Raw genomic sequence first — 21,301 nt, forward strand, 5'->3', positions numbered from 1 at the left:
TTATCTGTTCTAGCAAAAATAAGTCTATATCTGTATGCTAGAAGATATCCTAGGTCCTAAATTCTTCATTATCCAGGGTGTTGTTCTTGACACAGAATCATTTTCTAAGAAAAGATGTCCAATAAATTTATCCAGAGGCATTTAAGGAAAAATCTTTATGAATTTTAGGGTACTTTCAGGCAAAATGAAAGGAAAATATTCATAAAATTGATAAACTAGTGGCAGTATTCATAGAATTGATAAACTAGTGGCATATGCAATATACTTAGATCCAGGTCATTCTATATACATAAACATTACAGAGAACATAATTAAATACTTTTAAATGGAATACTTGATATGCATGTTAGTTTAGGGATGAAGGCATAGGAGAACAGAGGACATGTATAAAGGTGTATTTAAAGAGCATTTGTTTTCCCAAATTTTTTAAATAAGATAAATTATCATATGCTGTATTAACCAATTTTAATAGATAGCTTACTTCTGCACAACAGTGTAGCCCTTATTGTCAATAGTAGCACTTCTGATGCTAATATAATCTACATAGTTTAAAATTCATGTTCTATGAATTACTATCTGTATGACCCTCTGTGAATTACGTGTCCCTTTCTTGATCAGTAAAATGTACATCAGAGTAATTGCTTCAAAGAATTCTTGTGAAAATGTAATGAGTTAATATATAAAAATTGTTTAGAATAGTGTTTGGCACATGTAGTAAATACTTAATACATGTTGTGTGTTATTGTTGAAACAGCTGATTAATCAGAAGTGAGGAAATGAATAGTTTACAATAGTTGATTAAAGTAGATGACATGAATAGCAACACAAATAAGAATCATGAGTGGTTTGTTAAAACAGTAAAGGAAAGAGTTTGCTATAGAGTATGACACCTTTGCATATCACAGGAATGGGTTGTGCTAGTTGAGGGAAAGGAAAATGACATGATTTTTTATCTGTATGAAAGAGCTGGCTCATGGGATTACATGGATGAGGACATTGTTGACTATCATCTAAACTTACATATATGGCCTTAATATGAGCTCTTGGTGTTTTTGTTTTTTTTTTTTAAGGAATTCTACTTGGTGTATTTTTTAAAGAAATCCTGAGATTTAGTCCAACCACAGCTGAGTTCATTACCTATCCAAAGCAAGATCAATTTTCTTCTAACACAGGGTGTGTGTGTGTGTGTGTGTGTGTGTGTGTGTGTGTGTGTGTATTTTTAAACTTGAGTTCATGCAAAATGAATAAATTACTGTTTGTGATTAAGGAAGTAGGATGCTAAGTGACTATTGCTAAAGTGCTCGCAAAAATCATGCATCTTTGCCTCATAAATGATTGGCTGAATTGGTTGTATTCACATACCAATCTGGACAAAATGTCTGACTTGACCAAACTTTAGGTAAACTTCTCTTCTTCCCCAGGACCAGAATTTTGGCCCATCTTTAAGCAGCTTCTATAATATCTATAACAGGCTCTACTTTTAAAAAACTCTCCTGAAAACCAGCTGGCCTCAACAAAAGACATTTCCTGCTCAACTGTCCAATAAGAAACAGCCTTTCTCTCTCTCAAAGAGAGAGAGAGAAAGGAAAAAACAAACAAAAAAGGCTTTTTCTACCTCATCTTTGAGATACTTACAGATCTTATGGTTGGAACATTTACTCTACCATAATAGCCTCTTCATCTTCCCTATGGCAATGATCTTTTTGGCTAAAGTCTTTCATTACTTAACTCTGGATTTGTTTTATTTGATGTGCTACAAATGGAATTTGTTACCACCTCTCATATTTTTCATTTTATAAATGTACTGCATCCTTAAAGTACCAATTACCTGTTTTAGTAGATAAGTTACTTCTGCACAACAGTTTATTACTACCATGCTTATTATGTTCTGGTTTACTAGATACAAGTTAATTTTAGCAGTAATGTTGCTTTAGGTTTTAATACATTAAAATATTTTTTCCATTTCCATACTATTACTGGCAAATGGTAAAATAGTACACCTGCATTTCAGACACATTGACGAGTCCCTACTTATTAAAAGTTGTATTTCATCAATATAACATCACACTTTGATTAAAATTAACGAAAGAAATATTTACATATGAGGATAAATATGTATTCTGAGAGCTAAAGTAAGGTGTTATACACACACACACACACACACACACACACACACACAGCATTTTCTAATCCCCAAATGTTTTAGATCAGGTCCTATAGAAAGCCAACTCAAACATAGAATTTAATGCAAAACCTGCAGAGACTAATGACTGAAGTCTTCTTCCAACGAGGCTCCCAGTATCTGAGACAACAATCCTTCATTAACTAATGAATTATATGAGTATATGACAAGCATTACGAGCCTTGCATTCTTTAGATAGTTTGGGTAATTCTCATTTCTGCATCTTCTTCCTCTCAAGGATGTGGTATTGTTTTGGTTTCCTACCTTGGCATTCATGGGCAGGGCAGTTTTAGAAGTTTCTATTTTGTTTTCCTCACTATGATATTCTTTACCACATAGACCAAGAACTCAGTATGGGTATTGTATCAACTAGCAAGTGTGTCTATCCCCTTTAGATATTCAAGGACCATAAAGTGGCAAGATATGTCCCTCCCTGGACACATTAACTGTGAATTGAATGTTGGACAGGACTTCATTTATTATCTATTCCCCACATACCATCATTCTAACCTGGTGCCATGATAATGTTAGATTTCTGAGTATTGTTGTCACTGTGTAATCTTTTTCAAATTGACCTTGACATGATTAGGTATTCTCTTTCCCCAGTGTACACTTTAGGAATAGGGCTCTAGTTTCCTCCGGGGAAGGTCCAGATGAAGCATCTCATGCGTAACTATATTGATGTTGCAGGGTTGTTGTTTTTTTTTTTTCCTTGGGGATATGGCCTCTTGTTCAATCCAGGCATTCTGGATCCTAAAACTGGAAACTGGGCAAGAAATTGTGAATTTTTAGGAGAGTGCCCTTTTCTGTTTATCCACCTCAACTTCTGATTAAATTCACTTATTGTGTAAATGTCTGACAATTAGCTTTTTTTTTTTTTTTAATTGTAAGTGTCTAACACTAAGCTTTTGACTACTGAAGCCTCTACTTCAAAGTCCTCCATTAAAAACAAACACCTTGCCAGTTGCAGGACTAGATAAATAGCCAGGATGCCCCACCCACAGAGTTCTGTTTTTGTTTTTAAGCTCTGCTTGATCTAAATAACTAACCGCTTTATTTTCCCTTCCAGTTCTTTAATTCCTGTTCTTACATTTAAACTCCCCAATAAAGAGTAAAACTGTGAAACACTAGCAGCACCCCCACCCTCACCTCAAACCCAATAAAGGCAGAATTCCAGCTCTCTTTACTTGCAACCTCACTATGTGGCTCTGAGCTTGCCACGTACCCTCTAAGACTTAAGTAGTAAACTTTGTTTTTTCAGAGTTCACTGATGGCTGTTGCTCAGGTGCATCTTTAATCATAATGATCACAAGCACCAGTCAAGCCATAACATTGCCTCCAATCAGGAAAATGCCTATGGAATAGCTATCGGAAGTAGTGTGGGCCCAGAGGAGTTCCTCAGGTATTCCTAGACCATTGTATCACTATCAGTGGGCTGAGCCTGGCACAGAACCACATCAAGTAGTATCTTTGTTATAATTGCATGCACCTGGTTTCTAGTACTAAGCACTGCTACCTGGCTGCTACTTTTGGAGGTTTTATCGTCCTTATTTCTGCCAGTAGAGTTGTGTCATACTTTCTTCTCAACATTAATCTTTGCCAACTGAGGGGAGCCACCAGTGAGTTCCTTTGTGATACTGTTGTTTTCCTACTAGTACACTCCAAATGGCCCTCCTTGATTTGTACACCTTTCAGGCCTATCTATAGAAAAAAAAAAAAAAAATGTCTGGTGTATTTTCTGGTGTTATACAGAATGTCTTCTCCAACATGTAAATCCTCTTGAGTTTTTTGACACCTATATCCATAGACTACCACGATAATTCTGACAGTAGATTTCATTCAACTTGGTCCATTGCTTTTCACATGCATCTAGAAGTCATCTAATACTTACTATAACGTGGAAGTCCTTGCCACATTCCTAAATCTAGCATCTCAGGAAAATGACCTTACATCAATAACATCTCCCTTATCTTTCTTGTATCTGCATCCATTGATCAAGTATCCTCAGAGTCTTGTTCCACGTGGATACTGAATTTATGAGATATAAGTCGATCCTGGAAAGACACACCTTGGATCAGATAACTCTTTTCAACCAAGGAAAATTCTGAAAGGGCTGACTGCTGAAGGTTATTTGCTGACAGCAGTTCCCGATGCTAAGGCAATAAATCTGTATCAGTGTTCAACACACAAAAGAAATATGCTATTTACTCTACCAAACCTAAATAACATTTTAGATACTTTGCTTCATTCCCAAGGAATTAGCTAACCAATATTTGTTATGGTGAATATTACCTTTCATTTGTGTTCCCATCTACTCTTTTAGATGATGCTAGAATTCTTAATATCAAACATTCCAATTTATTCTCATTTTATTTTTTAATTTTTTTAAGATTTTATTTATTTATTTGACAGACGGAGATCACAAGTAGGCAGAAAAGCAGGCAGAGAGCGAAGAGGAAGCAGGCTCCCTGCTGAGCAGAGAGCCCGATGAGGGGCTTGATCCCAGGACCCTGGGATCATGACCTGAGCTGAAGGCAGAGGCTTTAACCCACTGAGCCACCCAGGTGCCCTATCCAATTTATTCTCATTTTAATGAAATAATTTGGTGTTTTTATTTTATAGACAATTATTGGAAAGTATTTAAACTGGTTACCATTGCTTTCCTAAGAAAAATTAAAGGAATTGACCATAGACCTTAATAGACACCTTACCAAAGAAGATACATAGTTGGCAAGAGTATGAAAAGATGCTCCACATATCATATGTCATCATGAAAATGGAAATTAGAATATCAATGAGATATCATTACATAACTATCTGAATCATCAAAATCTAGAATACTGATAACACCAACTGCTAATAAGGCTGTGAAGCAACAGGAACTCTCCTTCATTATTACTAGAAATACAAAATGTCACAGCCACTTTGGAAGACAGATTGGCAGCTTCTTATAAAATGATACTCTTACCATATGACATGGTTATGCAAGGCAATTGTGCTCCTTGGTATTTAACCAAAGCAGCTACAAACTTATGACCCTACAAAAATCTGAATGTAGATGACTTATAGCATTTTTATTACTAACTACTAAAACTTGGAGGCAACCAAGATGCTCTTTAGTAGGTGAATGGATGAACTGTGATTTACCCAGACAATGAACTATTATTCAGCACAAAAAAGATATAAGTTCAAAAGCCATAAGACATGATAAAAATTAAATGCATATTACTTAGTGAATGAAGTCAATCTGTAAAGCATATATACTCTAAGATTCCAACTAAGTGGCATTCGGGAAAGTCAAAACTATGGGGAGAGTAAAAAGATAAGTGGTTCCTAAGGGTTGCAGAGGAAGAGAGCAAAGTAAATGGAGCACAAGGAAATTTTAGGGCACTGAATACTTTGTATGATTCTAATTAAACATACTTTATTGTTTTTAAATCCTATATCTTAAGAAACATGTATTTCTATATTTATTGCCTGCTGAAACATGTCATGTTATGGGTTCCAGAATTTTCTGCCTTGATGGCTGTTTCATCGTACAGTCCATGTAGATTATCTGTGTTTTTTAAGGTTTTATAGAGATTTTCCATTCTTTCCATTCATATACATCTTAGGTAATAACTTGCACTATGTTCAGTCTTCCTTATTATGGCTGTTATTTTATCACCACCTAATGAATTTAATTCCCCAGTCAAAATCTTCACCAACTGATTATGATTTTCCTACAGAAAATGACCACAAATGTATGCCATAAACAGATACAGTGTTGCCATGATTTTCTAATTCCATTGCAGTTTCTATGAACACTAAAAACATTTAGTCCCTCAGATCTGAGCTTTACATTGGATGTAAACTAATCCAGTGATAACATATTATAATAGATAATTTTGCTTATATAAATGGAACAGGAATGTAGACATAAGAAGCCTGATGCTCTTTGCCCTGTCTGGCTTAAGTGAAACTGAAATTTGTTAAACTAGCATGGTCTTTAGAATTTTAATTATACAAACTTCATATGCATCATTTTATGGACAAAAACATTGTGACCTGGATTATAACAAGGAACCCACTTGACATTTGACCCCCATTTATCCTCATCCTAGTAAGAAAGCCATAAAGATGATTTTGCATCCCACATTATCAATGTCAGATTGCATTGTGTTCACAGTTCTCAAATATGTTTGAATATTTTCCTTTTCTTTGGGCACAGTTAACTGACTAGATGTCCATGTGTCCCTTTGGAGAAATGACTGTATACTTTCCAATGTGCCCTAATTATTTATTCTCATAGGGATTCATCTTCTTCAATCAACAGTTTCCAGGACTGAAAATTCCAAACACAAACTAGAAAGGAAATTTGACTGTAGTCCTCAGCATCCTGATCATTTATCCAGGAATCCTTCTGGCTATAAAATTAAATAATTTCCTTATTGAAAACCTATGTATCTTGCCCCTGGAAAGCTAGGTTTTAGTAATCTTCTCTACAGTTCTCCATGGATGAGGATTCCTGAATCTCAATCATTATAAGTGTTTCCACCATAATTTTAAAAATTAAATATGTTATGTCTCTTTGACATCTAATATTTCAGAACCACACCATGTTCTTGGTCATCAGCAAGCCCTATTTTATAATGGCTTCTCCTAACTTTAGCCCTGACCAAGAGAACAGTGACTGACAATTGAGCCTAATGATGCTAATGAGCTTCTTATCAATACATTCTTTACTATTCTAATACACAGAGAGTGAACTTTGAGCCCCTACCCCCACCCCCAAATATAGTCAACTTGTAAGTTTTCTGGCGTTGTGTAATGTATCCACATTAGTACACCTACCTCTCAGATCCTTTTTATCACTCCCTTCCCTTTTTCCAAGATTCCGAGAGTCTTGGAATAGTAACCTATTTTCACTATATCTCAGAGTGTTTACCAGAATATTAAATTCTAGGTTATTACAGAACACAAAATGTATCTCCAATTGAGTAATGTAAAAAATGGGTTTTTGTCCTATGTTTTTTCCCCTCTTTCTCTTTCTGGAACAATCAGTTTTATCTCTTTGTTTTTGTTGTTGTTGTGGTTGTTGTTGTCATTGTTTCCTTTTTACTTTAGGAAAAATACTACTTTTTCCTTAATAAAAAGATATCTCCATACCTCATACATTTTCCTACCAAAAACACACCCTACTTTCCTTGCAGAGATGTTTCCCTTATTATTTCTAGTAGGTTTAATTACATACATTAATTAGAATTCCTGACCCTTAGAATTCTTAATTCCTCCTGAAAACTAAGTAGTGAGCTATTTGTGAATTGTGTTACACTAGCAATCTGTGTATTGGAAAATTTATAAATGCATTTCACAATTTCTAGAACTGTATTTTTCCTCATAAATTTTTCAGCGTGGCATAAAACATGTTTACTAATACACCAAAATATCTTCCGTCCTTGTTATAAAAAGCCAAAAGTGAATAAATCTATTGTGCTGTCTAAATGGGGTATCTCTGGATCATATGGGAGCCCCCAAAGATAGGGTGATGGTAGGGTGAAAGCTGATGGTAGGAGGTGAAAGTATTCACCAGAGACTGAAGAAAGGAGAAAGTTTATTGAATATACTGCAAGGGAGTGGCAGGTAGGACAGCAGAAGAGAGTTTGTCTGCCATAAGGTCGCGAGTGGGCTATTTTTAAGGGGGGAAAATGAGGATGTACGGCAAAATATGGATTCTCCCTTTTTTTGGTAACTGTGTCTGGTGGAAAGTGGCCCAGTGGTCAGTTAGGGCCTATGGATATTTTGAGGTATGTCGCCTGGTTTGTATTCAACCAGGGGGCCCCATGGCCCTTTCTGCATTCCATAGTTGAAGCCTATTTGCCTCAGAGTGCCCTCTATACTTATTTTAGTAATTAAAGCTTCAGTATATTATTTAATTTGGGAATGATCTAGTATTCAGTGAATACCCATCAATTAATTTGTATCTGTATAACTTTAAGAAGTTATTTCTAAAAGATTTTGGAAACTGCTTTTAAGTAGGTATACCATAGTGTAATTATTGATATAAAGTTCTTATAAACCTTTATCTTCTATTTACATCTATTTACTTGTTCTTAAAAATTATGTTTAGACTACTTATGAAAGTTTCATGCGACATTTGACAGTTAATCATCATCTTATCTTTCTTGCTGATAAATTCTGTAACAGAGACATTATGAGCTTATTTGACTTTAGTGACTCTAAGCAGAATAAACATTGTATTTCTGCATTATATTTAATACTGACAACTCTAAAGACAGGACTTCTTAATTGAAATAAACAATCCTTTCCCTTCACCATCCCCAAAATTATCCTAGATTCATGGGAACTTGAGAAACAATTATATAAGTTTCTATGTTTCTGAAAGCATACTTAATTTATATAAATGCTTTATTTTCTTTAAGTTAATTAATAGATCTCTTTACAGTATCCATTAAATTTTGGCAATACCATCCAGATATGTTAAAAAATTATCACATTTATAATACAGATATGTAGATGGAAATAAACATAGTCTAACAGAAATTGACCTTTTAGCTTTTGTTTTAAAATTTTAGTCATGATACAGGTAAGATAATGCAAAACTCACAAGTTTATAAAAGAACAGTTGAATCTAAATTGTGTTTCTGGTAGATGGAATAAGTTTACCTGTTCAAATGGCTTAAAATTTTTACTACTATTTGTGCCTAATTTTAAAATAAACTCCATCCATACCCCCTGCCTTCTGATAAGAATTAACCCCCCTGAAGTTTCCATTACAAAGAGATAGCTCTTAGATCCTAGAGATGTCATTTAGAACATTTACATCTCAAAGGCATGGAAAAAGAATGTATGTTCCACCTTTTGTTTCCTGAGTCCAGAATTTTTACAAAACCTACAAGCCTTTTGAGGTGAATAAGGGAGTTTTGGCAATTGATAAAAAGGGTAGATGGCCTTTTTCTGTTCTCCGTAAATTTGTAACACAATATCTACAAGTTGTCCTCAATTAGTAGGACAGTTGTTCTTAATTCCTCAGATAATTGGGTGGCAATCTAAAGGATAAAGATGTACAGACCCAACCATCAAACCACATTTTTTTTTTTCTACTCTTTGTATCAGGAAGGAGATTTTAACCAAAACAGAAATCAAAAGGTCCTATGTTCTAGGTTTAGAGCTATTTGTCTTTGGAACATTTTTCTTCTCCTCTGGGTACAGAGGGGTTTGGGCAGGGGGAATGGTCTATAAAAAATTCTTATGAGGCTGAATATCACCTTCCAATTTGACCAACTTCTGACCATAGAGCTACTTAAAAAACAAACAAAAAACACAACTTTCAAATGTTTTGTCACATTGAAAAAAGTGTCTTCAGCCCGGATAACTATTTCTGACAGTCCTGAATGATCTCATGGAGTGAAGAGGCATCCTCAAAGAGGGAGCAGATGATACTACCTTCCTAAGATCCAGATGCACTCCCAAAGATAGCCAAATAAATATTTAGACAATTTCCCTGAGAGCTGACAACAGTAGGTAGAGCCCCAGCCACAAATAGAATGTAACTCCATTTCTCTTTAGCTATATTTTTGGGCCTAGAACATGAGGTCTGAGCAACAAGGAGCTGCAGTCCCCAACCAGGCAGAAAGCCAAGCCAAATTCTCAGGACACAAAATGAAACAAACAAAAAGGAAATAGCTGCCCCTAGGAGAGAAAAGATCAACAACCAAGGGATACCCCAAAAACAAAATCAGTCCTTTGGAAACAAAAGGACAACATGAAATTTTACCTTTCTTTCTCAGCTGAGTACCACAGAGATCCAAGAGAGCCAAGCCTTATAAAAAAAAATTCTTACCTTTTGCTGGTTTCTGCTGGTGTTCCAGGATCACATCGCACCTTCCAGGGGATGTAAAGAGTGCACCCCCAGTACCTACCAGAATGTGGTGAAGTTTTCCATTAATTTTGATGCCTTTTAAGCATTCAACTGGTGGCCCCCAATTCTGTAGCTTTGGCATAGGAGAATCCCATTAGCAATAAATTTCACATTGCTTTTACAAGATTTCTTTATAATGACAGATACTCTGATGGTTTTTAATACTCCAACTTATGCATACTTAGATTTTGGTTTTGATGGTCTAAATAGTCTAAATTTTGTCTTATTTTTTCCCAAGTACCCCAATGGCTTATGTTGTAGACTAACTTTGAGGGCTCTTTGATCACCCCCAACAGCTGCTATCCATTACAGCTCCCAATAGAACTATCCCAGAAACTTGTAGGAGCCCAAACCTTTCTGTGAAGGAAGTTTAATAAACCTCAGAACCTTTCCTAGACACCAGAATCTTTCTCAAAACTTTAGTAAACCCTAGAACATTTCAAGGACCATAAAATTTTAAACAAATACATATTTTAAAATAAAGTTTGAATACCCAACTTTTGTAGCAACATGGACGGGACTCGAAGAGATTATGCGGAGTGAAATAAGTCAAGCAGAGAGAGTCAATTATCATATGGTTTCACTTATTTGAGGAGCATAACAAAAAGCATGGAGGAAATGGGGAGTTAGAGAGGAGAAGGCAGTTGGGGTAAATTGGAAGGGGAGGTGAACCATGAGAGACTATGGACTCTGAAAATAACCTGAGGGGTTTGAAGTGGCGGGGAGGTGGGAGGTTGGGGTACCAGGTGGTGGGTATTATAGAGGGCACGGATTGCATGGAGCACTGTGTGGTGCAAAAATAATGAATACTGTTATGCTGAAAATAAATAAATTAATTTTAAAAATAAATAAAGTTTAGACCAGAGAGCTGCACATAAGGAAATGAAGCCCAAATCCAAGAGTGACTTACCCATAGGCCTTGGTACTGATGACAGGAACAGTGAACTCAAAGAGTTCAGCAGGTGCCTTACCTATGTGTCTTGTTGTCCCATAGATCCTTAGCAGTTAGCTTTGGATCACATTCCTTGTCATCAAAACTGTTAAGAAATGATTGAAGAAAATAATTTAGGTGATATAAATGCTCCATAAAGCATACAGTCTCTTTTCAGAAAAATCACAAAATGGGGCTACTGATTTGCAAACTATTATTAAATCTTATTAATCTTATTTAATCTTATGAAATCATCCTCAGACTAATCCTGACCTTAAAAAAATAAATAAATAAAAGTCATTGTGTCTTCTAGAAAGCACAAGTTGAAATTCTAAAATTTGCAAGATGAAATTTTATTGAGAAGAACTTAACCAGGCAGAGGGAGAATCTGAACTCGAATGAAGCTGCAACAGGGGAGTCAGCTAGCTGATCCTATAAGTTGCTCCGGAGCTGTCATTGCTTTTCATAATTTTTTCACATTAAGCAAAGGATGCAGATCTCTGTGGTCTGGCATTCATTTGATGGAATCTCACCAAACGAAGGACATATTTTTAGATGAGGCAGAGATTTTTTTTTTCTCTTCCAGCTGAAGAAAATTTCTAGAGACTCATCTGTGAACTACTAGAAACCAACACTGCCAAGCAGCTACAAGAATTTGTTTCTCATTCCTGAAACCATGTACTATAGCATCTATCCCTGCATTGATCCAATTGAGCTTTATCTCATTGGGGTTTCTAAAATTTACAAAAATGAATTTCATAAATGTCTGCCTGGGAACAAGAGGAGAAAGAATTCACTCCTAGAACTTGATCTCCATATTTCAAGGATAGGTCTATGTCCATTTGCTCTGCAATTATAAGTTGCTTATTTATAGAATTCTCAGTTTCCTTAGGTATGTCATAATATTATTAAAGAAAGCCCAGATAAAAGGTTTATGGTGCTATAAAGAATTTTGTGGTACTGACCAAATGTCAGGCATTATAAAATTAAACAGATCTAAATCTTGGGAAAAGACCCAAGTAGAATTGGGCACAAGTGTGCTAGTTGAAGTTGTAGGGCTGAGATGACTCACAAAATCTTAACTCCATGAGTAAGGTTAGAAAAAGATTGACTAATAATTTATTTCATTTGATCAATATAATTGGTTGATAATATCAGTAAAGGTACATTCATGAAGACTTTGGCAATGATAGAAGTAACGAAAAAATTATAATATTACTACCCTCAAGGCAACCAGCCTACAAAATAATCATCAGTGATCTTTACCTTCTGTTACACCATGGCATAGTATCATCTCACACTGAGTAGAATAGGTATAATGTATAGGAATTACAGAAAAGATGGTGTGTGGCTTCCAAGGGTAGATCATAAAAGGCATTGCACCATGGATCACTTGCTTTGGGAGAAGCCAGCTACCACACAAGATGACACTCAAGCAACAATATGAAGTTCACAGCAAGGAAGTCCTCCCGCCAGCAGACATGGGACTATGTTAAATTAAAAGTGTATTCTCTTCCTTAATCAAGTCTCCAGATGACTTCAGCCAATCTCCTTAGAGACACTGAGTTAAACCATCAAACCACTTAGCTAGGCTGCTCTCTTTGATGGTTTTAAACCACAGAAACTGTGTGAGATATTGTGTTAAATGTTATTTTAAGTGATACTTTTTTTGGAGTATTTGTTACATAGCAGAATGTAAGTAAGACAGCTATTAAATAACAAATATCCTGCCTTATTTTCAAACTGTACCAACAATTATGTAATGATGAATCTTGGCTGATGCCAAGTTCAGGCTTTCAAACTCCTAGACTACCTAACTTTCTGGGATTTTTTGAAACATGCAGATTGGTGTCCTCACTTAAGGAGAATGTAATCACCATATGGAATAAAACTTAAGTACTGATCTATCATTCCTGACAAACTAAGTGTAGAGTGTGGGACATAGTCGCTCAAAGAGGGGGAAAATACCATGAATGACTGAGTTCCATTCCCATTCCAACCCACATCTAAGTTTCAAAGGAGCAGTGGTTCTCAGATGCCAGAAGGAATTCTTTGGTCTACCATAGCAAAACTATACACATTCCCCTATCGTGCTGGTATTTCCTATTTGTAGTCCTTCTGAAAATGCTAAACATTATTTTAAAAAAGGCCTTCTCTGACCATGAGAATCAGTCACTGGAAACAACTTGGAATCTCCTTAGGGCCTTCTCCTTTGGAAGGGATCACTGACCATGGGAATCAATCACTGGAAACAACTTGGAATCTCCTTAGGGCTTTAAGAGAAGCCCCATAGTAACAGGAACATTTTAACACCATCTTGTGAGGAGTTCAGGAAATGTGATGGCACTAGAATTACAGCATCTGAATTACTTTGGTAGGTAGGACAGCAAAAAGGTACCAACCAAATGTGTAATTGAATAGTAATGTCCCAGAATAGAAAGTGCACAATAGTGATCTACCTGTTTTAAAGTCTCTGATATGTCTACATCAGCACACAAGATATAGCGGATGTTCCATATTTACTGAAGAGAGGAAGAATGAATGAATGAGTTTTTCTAAGGTCAGTGGAGGCTTAGGATGGATAGTCTCGCCATAGAAGTGGGTTTCAATAGAATCATCTTATATATCAAAAGCTTTTGACAGGGTGATTTTGAATCAGTTGAAGAAAAGTGGGATTGTAAAGTCAGAGAGAGCTTAGATCAAATGTCAGAAACTACTCCTGTTGGAAACCTTTACAGAGGCAGAAAAAATATGAATAAGAGTGTCCCGACTATTTTGTTACATGGGGGATAGTAACTCAAATGACCTATATACCAATTGCTCAAGTTTTTTCTCCTGGAAAATCCAGACAAATGAGGCCAAGGCAATATTATAGCTAAACATAATAATCCATATTCATATGAAATTGTTAAACCTGAGAGAAGGGAATTTTATTTTGTAAACAATGATACTGCTAATGGGTACTTAAAAGGTATTTATTGTGAGCACTTGATGACAAATATTTTAAGGCTTTTCCATAGACATATATATAATACTTAACTGACAGAAAACAGAGCTAGAAGGAATTTTGGTAGAAGTGTTAGAATTAGTAGTAGTAATATGAGTGACTATAATATATTTATATAACAATTCTTAGTGTTCTGTGTAAACATACATTATTCTAAATTTAAAATGTTTATATAAGAAAATGTGCTTAATATGTTAAGTAAGATTAACATGTATTTTCACACCTAATTATGAGCTCTGGTATGTAATTTAGAGGCTATTACTATTATTCTAATTTTACAGAATACCAAATTGAAAAAAAGATTTTCTCAAAGTCACAAAATTATATGAAAGATAGGATGCAAACTCTAAATTTTACTATCACAATATGTAGTCTCTCCACACCCAATTTTAGCATATTATAAAGTGTAACAGAACTTGGCAAAGGTGTGTTTTGATTAGGTTAGAGTTTCCATAGGATTAACTGTGACTTTGGAATTTATTGCACCAGATAGCATTTAACTTTAACATTATAAGGGCTTTTATAAAGCAATGGCTCAAGCTGACAGTTATGTCTAGGCATTCTTCTTATTATTGAAAACAAACCAAAAAAAAAAAAAATTAAAAATGTTTTTTTAGGGTGCCTGCATGGCTCAGCCAGTTAAGCAACTAACTCTTGGTTTTGGCTTAGGTTCCTAAAATCTAACCCTGCGTTTGGCTTAGCACTCAGCATAGAATCTGCTTGTCCCCCTCCCTAACCTCTTTTCCTCCCTACCCTTCCATTCAATTAAATAACCTTTATTTATTTATTTTTTATTTTTTTTTAAAGATTATTTATTTATTTATTTGACAGAGAGAGATGACAAGCAGGCAGAGAGGCAGGCAGAGAGAGGGGAGGAAGCAGGCTCCCTGCTGAGCAGAGAGCCCGATGCGGGGCTCGATCCCAGGACCCTGGGATCATGACCTGAGCCGAAGGCAGCGGCTTAACCCACTGAGCCACCCAGGCGCCCCTTAAATAACCTTTAGAAAGAGAAGAAAAGGGGCACCTGGGTGGCTCAGTGGGTTACTGCTTCTGCCTTGGCTCAGGTCATGATCTCAGGGTCTTGGGATCAAGCCCTGCATCAGCCTGCTTCCCCCCCCCCCCCCGCCCACCCCCCGCCTGCCTCTCTGCCTACTTATGACTTGTCTGTCAAATAAATAAATAAAATCTTAAAAAAAAAAAAGAAGAAGAAGAAGAAGAAGAAGAAGAAATTTTTTGTAAGTTCTTATATAAAAAGACTTAATGAAGTAAATAAGTCTGTGTGTGTGTGTGTGTGTGTGTGTGTGTGTGTATTAGTGCTGTGATAAGGTAGACTAAGGGAGCAATGGTAGCAGAGCAAAGGATACTAGCTGTACCTAGTTGTTTCAGCAAAACTCCTACTGGGAGAGCACATAAAGATGAGACTGAGAAGTTCAAATCATAAAAGGCTAAGAATTATACATTAAGTGATGATAAACAGACAAATGGAAAAGACTACAAACAATTTGCTATTAAGAATGAAACTCAAGGAAGAAAATATCAACAAATGACTAAATGAATATAGTAATCCAGGCCCCTTGAAGGCATAATAAGTACTTAACATGCAATTTAATTTTTCCCTAGATGATAGGTAGAAAATGAATGAGTATTGAAAGCCTTCCAAAGCAGTGTCTACCATTCCTGATTACCAAATCTTCTCAAGAGATGGCTGAGGCATTTACAATACTTCAGCTCTGCATATCTACAATGCTTCAGCTCTGCATGTACAGAAGCAGTAGATAGAAAAACTCTTGTTTTAAGTGGCAAGTGAGGAAGAATGAATGGCTGCTCACGGCCTCCTCACAATGTGCTCTCAAAGTGGGCATTTCTTCTCTGGGCACTTGGATCAATTTCCGATGGTTTGGCAAAGCCCCATACACAAAACATGCCACACCAGCACATGAAATTTGAGACATTCAATCTTTGTCACTGTAGTGTCTCCAAAAACACATCCTGTTAGACAACAGAATCTCCATAAAACATCCGTGAATATTGAATGAATAAGATGAAGGTCAGCTAGTAAGCAGTCATGAAGAATTTGCCTAATTTGGTTATTTTTCAACTGAGTATGTAAGACTTAGACTAAAAAAGAAAATCATCCTGTACAAGCAAGTTAAACTATAAAGAAGAACTTATCAAGCATTACAGTTTCATGTTCAGAGGAAGTTAAAATCAGCAGTGGCATTTAGAAAATGTCTGACGTGCTTAAATATGGAGAGCTTATACGGCTCTAAATAATGAAAAAAAAAAATAGGAGCTGCATTTCTTTGAGTTTAAAAGGGATCCAGATAAGGGAGAAGGGAGAAGTGGAATTTCCTAATAAAATTCCCAATTGATGTGAAAACAAGGTCATTCCCCTTCCATAGTATCAAAAGCTTCATATAAACGAAGTTGATAAGTAGTTTATCAGATAGGATAGGGTATGTTTAGTAACTCATGCACAAAAGTCCAAAAGCTTAGTTGTATTAAAAAAAAAAAGTTTATTTTTTAGTAACTTAAAGTCTATTGTGGAATTGGAAAATGTCCAGGGCACCAGCTTTATCAGCAGTGAGCTGGTGATCCAGGTTGATGAAGGCTCCACCACACTGCAAAAAACTAAACTGATGATAATACATGACCTTCTCAATTAAAGTAGCAGGGGAAGGGTGGTAGAAAAAAATTAAATATCAGCAATTAAATTCTTCTTCTCACAAGTGACATACCTTATTACTACTTACTTTTCATTGTTCATAGTCAGTCATATGATGATATATAAGCGGCCAAGGAAGTGACTAGAAGGGGAAAGAAGAGTAAGTATTGATGATCACATTTAATGTCTGGAGTTGACAGGTAGATAAATGGATATTGGAAAATCAACCTGAAGGCATCTCAATTTGAAGTGAGAAATTCTATCACTTAACTATGAATTCTTTAATCTCTTTGTACAATAAAGAAAAATTAGGAAGACTGACAAAATCAAGACATAAAATCTACCTGGTTATAGTAAATATTCTCCCCCCTGTGATAGGCAGAAAGCTTCCTTGGTTCTAAGACTTATCACAACTTTATCTCAAATTAATTATCTACGCTTGACAAAATATTCCATAGGCAAAATTCTTTTGTCATAGCCAAGATTCACAATGTCTACTTTAGTGAAAAGTAAGGGTTCATGATTTCCCTCAAGTTCTCAAGTATGCAAATTCTTATATATTCATTAAAAATGATAAACATAAAGGGAATTAAGAGTACAATTATTTTGATGAGCACCAAGAAATGTGTAGAATTTATTATTCATACTGTACACCTGTAACTAATAACACTACTTAATTACACTTCAGCTTTTATAAAGGACATATAGTTGGAACAACTTTAACAATTTTAGGATAAAGAATTCCTGTGATTAATAGAAACCAATCCTTTTTTAATTAATCACAATGTTTGACAGTATTAGTATTTATATCAGATAAATATTCTGAAGATGGTCAGCTTTATATTTCTGATTCTTGTGAGTGTGAGTTGCTTTTAGCCACTATTCAGTGACTGCCCTAATTAACCATACAATTCTTAATGAAATGCTTTAGAGAACATAAAGAATCTGACAATTTTCTAAAATTGGTATTATTACGAGAAAGGAGTTGAACAAATGTTTTGAAAATTCAGTAATATACCAGTACTTAAAATTCATTCTTATATTTGTATTTGGTGATAACTAGGAATTAAATACCAGTGAAAAGGTCCTATTTAACATTCCTCTAAGGGGTCAACAAGGATCATCTGCTATTTTCTTATAGGGACAATGAAAAAAGAAAAAGGGGTGCCTTTAGAGATCTGGAAGAAAATCCATTAAAAAAAAAAAAAAGACATTCAGGGGCACCTGGTGGCTCAGCCATTAAGCCTCTGCCTTCAGCTCAGGCCAGGATCCCAGGGTCCTGGAATCAAGCCCCACATTGGGTTCCAGCCCTGCATTGGGCTCCCTGCGCAGTGGGAAACCTGCTTCTCCCTCTTCTACACCCCCTGCTTATGTTCCCTCTCTTGCCATGCCTCTCTGTCAAATAAATTTTAAAAATCTTAAAATAAAATAACAGTAATAATAATAATAAAGACATTCATTGAAGGAAAAGTAGCAGAAGAAATCCTCCTTGTGGCTAATTTGTCCTGAGTAGTATGTGAGTCATTTAAGCAGCAAGGAAATTCAATGGCTGAATGCTTCACTGGCTCTGCCACCCAGTGGGCAGGGCAGAGCGCATAACTCAGACAACCATCTACTGGCTGTTAGTGCTGTACCTGCACATGTGTCTTACACTTTCTCACTGTTAAGTGATTAACCCCATGTACTAGGCTTATTCAGCAGGACTCAAGTGGTTAAACTAATTAAATTGATGATGCCCTACATTAACTTCTACATGAATTCCAGCTGCATTACTCCTTAAGAGGGTCAAGATTCCCATCTGATTTCAGGGGCAAAAGAATGCCTGCTGAACTTCATATGAAGAGAACAAATGTTGGCTATAGCTCAAAGCTTCCTCTAAAGCTATTTTTACTCATTATTTCACAATATTGTTTATTAAAGTGATGGTAACACCATAACACAAAATGAGTTATTGACTCAAGTCCTTACAATAACTCTTATGGAGCTTATCTACCCAAAGGGTAACTACTGACTTAGCAATTTTATGATGAATAACCTAGGCCTAGATAATATTTATTCAATAATTCATGTAATTAATTTAATTATTCACTCATTCATTCATACTCATTACATTACCTGCAGGTATTAGTCATATTTAGAAAGAAGGTAAGTAGAATATGAACAATTGGAACAAATGGAAAAACACTTTATCATTAAAGAAAACCCAAATGTTCCATGGTAAAATTTTAAAACAAGATATTAGAATAAAATGAAAATTTAAAAAACCTGACAGTAGTCTAAAACATTAATAAGCAATTATTTAAAAAGTGAAGGAGGGGTGCCTGGGTGGCTCAGTAGGTTAAGCCTCTGCCTTTGGTTCAGGTCATGATATCAGGGTCCTGGGATGGAGCCCCACATCGGGCTCTCTGCCCAGCAGGGAGCCGGCTTCTTCCTCTCTCTCCACCTGCTTCTCTGCCTACTTGTGATCTCAGTCTGTCAAATAAATAAATAAAATCTTTAAAAAAATGTGAAAGAAACTTCAACAAATTGCTGTGATTTGGTTCAGCACACATCAACAGGATAACGAATGTTGTACCAAACATTTTATAGATATAGCGACTTCTACTTCTGAGCAAGCAATTTTCTTTGGGGCAGCAATGTATCCAGTGAAAGAAACAAAAAAATGAAGTAGTTCCAAGAATTCAAATTAGCACACACATTAACCACAGTATTTACTCTCAAGAATGTGTAAGTGTCGATGAGGATTGAACTGTAATTTAAAATGAGCATCCAAATTCATTGGTCTAGAAACCTATCCACAAGAATAATGCAGCTACCATTCCAGTACTGTATTAAGTGAAAGGACATGAGGCAAGGGCATTCTTAAACAACAAATTCTGAAGACAGACCAAAGTGTCATGCATATGAAGCAGGCTGTGAGGTCAACGTGCAGACAATATCACAACATAAGTTAATGTTAACAAAGGACACCCTGAAAACTCCTTTTGAAAGTAGCCTTGACAACTAGAGCATCTACAGGCATTACCTCCCACATGAAACGTCACTTGGTGCTACAGAAGGGGTCTAGGATGAAGGAACACATTTGACAGGTAATACAAGATAAATGCGGATTGTAAAAAAAAGAAAGCCATATTTATCTGTGTTAATATGTAACTGGATTTCTAGTGTTTTTTTTTTTTTTATTTAGAAAGCAGTAACAAAATTTACTTTTTAGAAAATGTGATTTTTTTCTCTAATTTTCTATCAAAATATATTACTGAGAAACTTACAGGTCAGAATGCTAAGGAAAAGCTGTGTCTTCATTTAGAATTGCCTAAGAAATTTATTGTTTTAAGTTTGTGATCTGAGTTTTCCCATTTTCTTTGACTTCCCGTTTCCTCTCCTTTTCTAGCCATTACATGCTCCCCATGGTTCCCACTCATGTTACTACTTTTACTCTATCATTTAATTAAATTTTTCCCCAATTCTCAGTGCCTTTCTCTGTAATGAGTGATTTTACCTTTCTAAATTTTAATACTTCAGCATTGTATATCATATTCAGTAGGAATTATTCAGCTATCATGTAAAAGGGATAAGATATTAAAATTATCTCACCTCCTTTATAAATCAACTGACAAGATCATCTACTTTATATTATTTTTAACATTTAATAGCAATAACCTAAATATTATTCCCATTTTACAGAGAAGTTAACCTAACTTAGAAGTAACTCAGAGAGGTAGCTCATTTGTTTAAATCTCAGTAACAAAACCTGAACAAAACTTTTCAATTGATAAATAGTAACATCTGGGTTTATTCTAGGAAGTCTTTGGTCTAGACCTTCTTTCAATTGAAGTGATATTTTCCCGAGTACTTCCCAGTTTAGAGGAGTTACTTTTTCTAACCTCACAGATGTCTTTGCTAACATTTTTCCTGTATGATTGCACTGTTCCCACAAAGGAAAATTAGAGAAATGAACTTTTAAAAGTCTTGATCATGATTTTGATCAATGATCAATGATCAAATCAATTAATTCCTATTAATCCTATTAATAAAAGTTTCCTAACCAAAAGCAAGTGTCAACACACAAAGTATTTTGCCAATATTTTTATTTTCAATTATAGATAATAGCACACAGAATCATCTTGGAAAAGTGAGTATGGAAGAAAAACAAAATTTAAAAATATTGTTACTTTCAGTTTTACTGTCTAGGGTCAGGACCCACTGATTTAAAACTCACTTGGAAGAATTCACTATCAGGAAGTTTACTGTTATATTATCATTCCCATAACCTGAGGAAAATAATTCTGTCTACATATTGTTACTGCTAGTAATAAATAACTGTGTAACAAATGAGTATTAATGTCCAAAAACACATGCAAACTGTGGGCACGGAGGAAGGATTTGCACCTGGGGTAAACTAAGAGAAGGCAAAACATTCACAATCATGTTAATCCAAAGGGCCCGAGACAAACAGGAAAATCTACTTTGTATATACCAGCCAGGAATAAAAAATCAAGCTCAAGTAAGTGGGATTAAAGTGAAGGGAATATGAAAGGCTGAGCCCAGAAAAAGGAGCTCCTGAAACATAGCCACAGGATCACTTATAAGCTTAC

This window comes from Mustela erminea, chromosome 15 (assembly GCF_009829155.1).
Source record: "Mustela erminea isolate mMusErm1 chromosome 15, mMusErm1.Pri, whole genome shotgun sequence".
NCBI classification, from domain to species: Eukaryota; Metazoa; Chordata; class Mammalia; order Carnivora; family Mustelidae; genus Mustela; species Mustela erminea.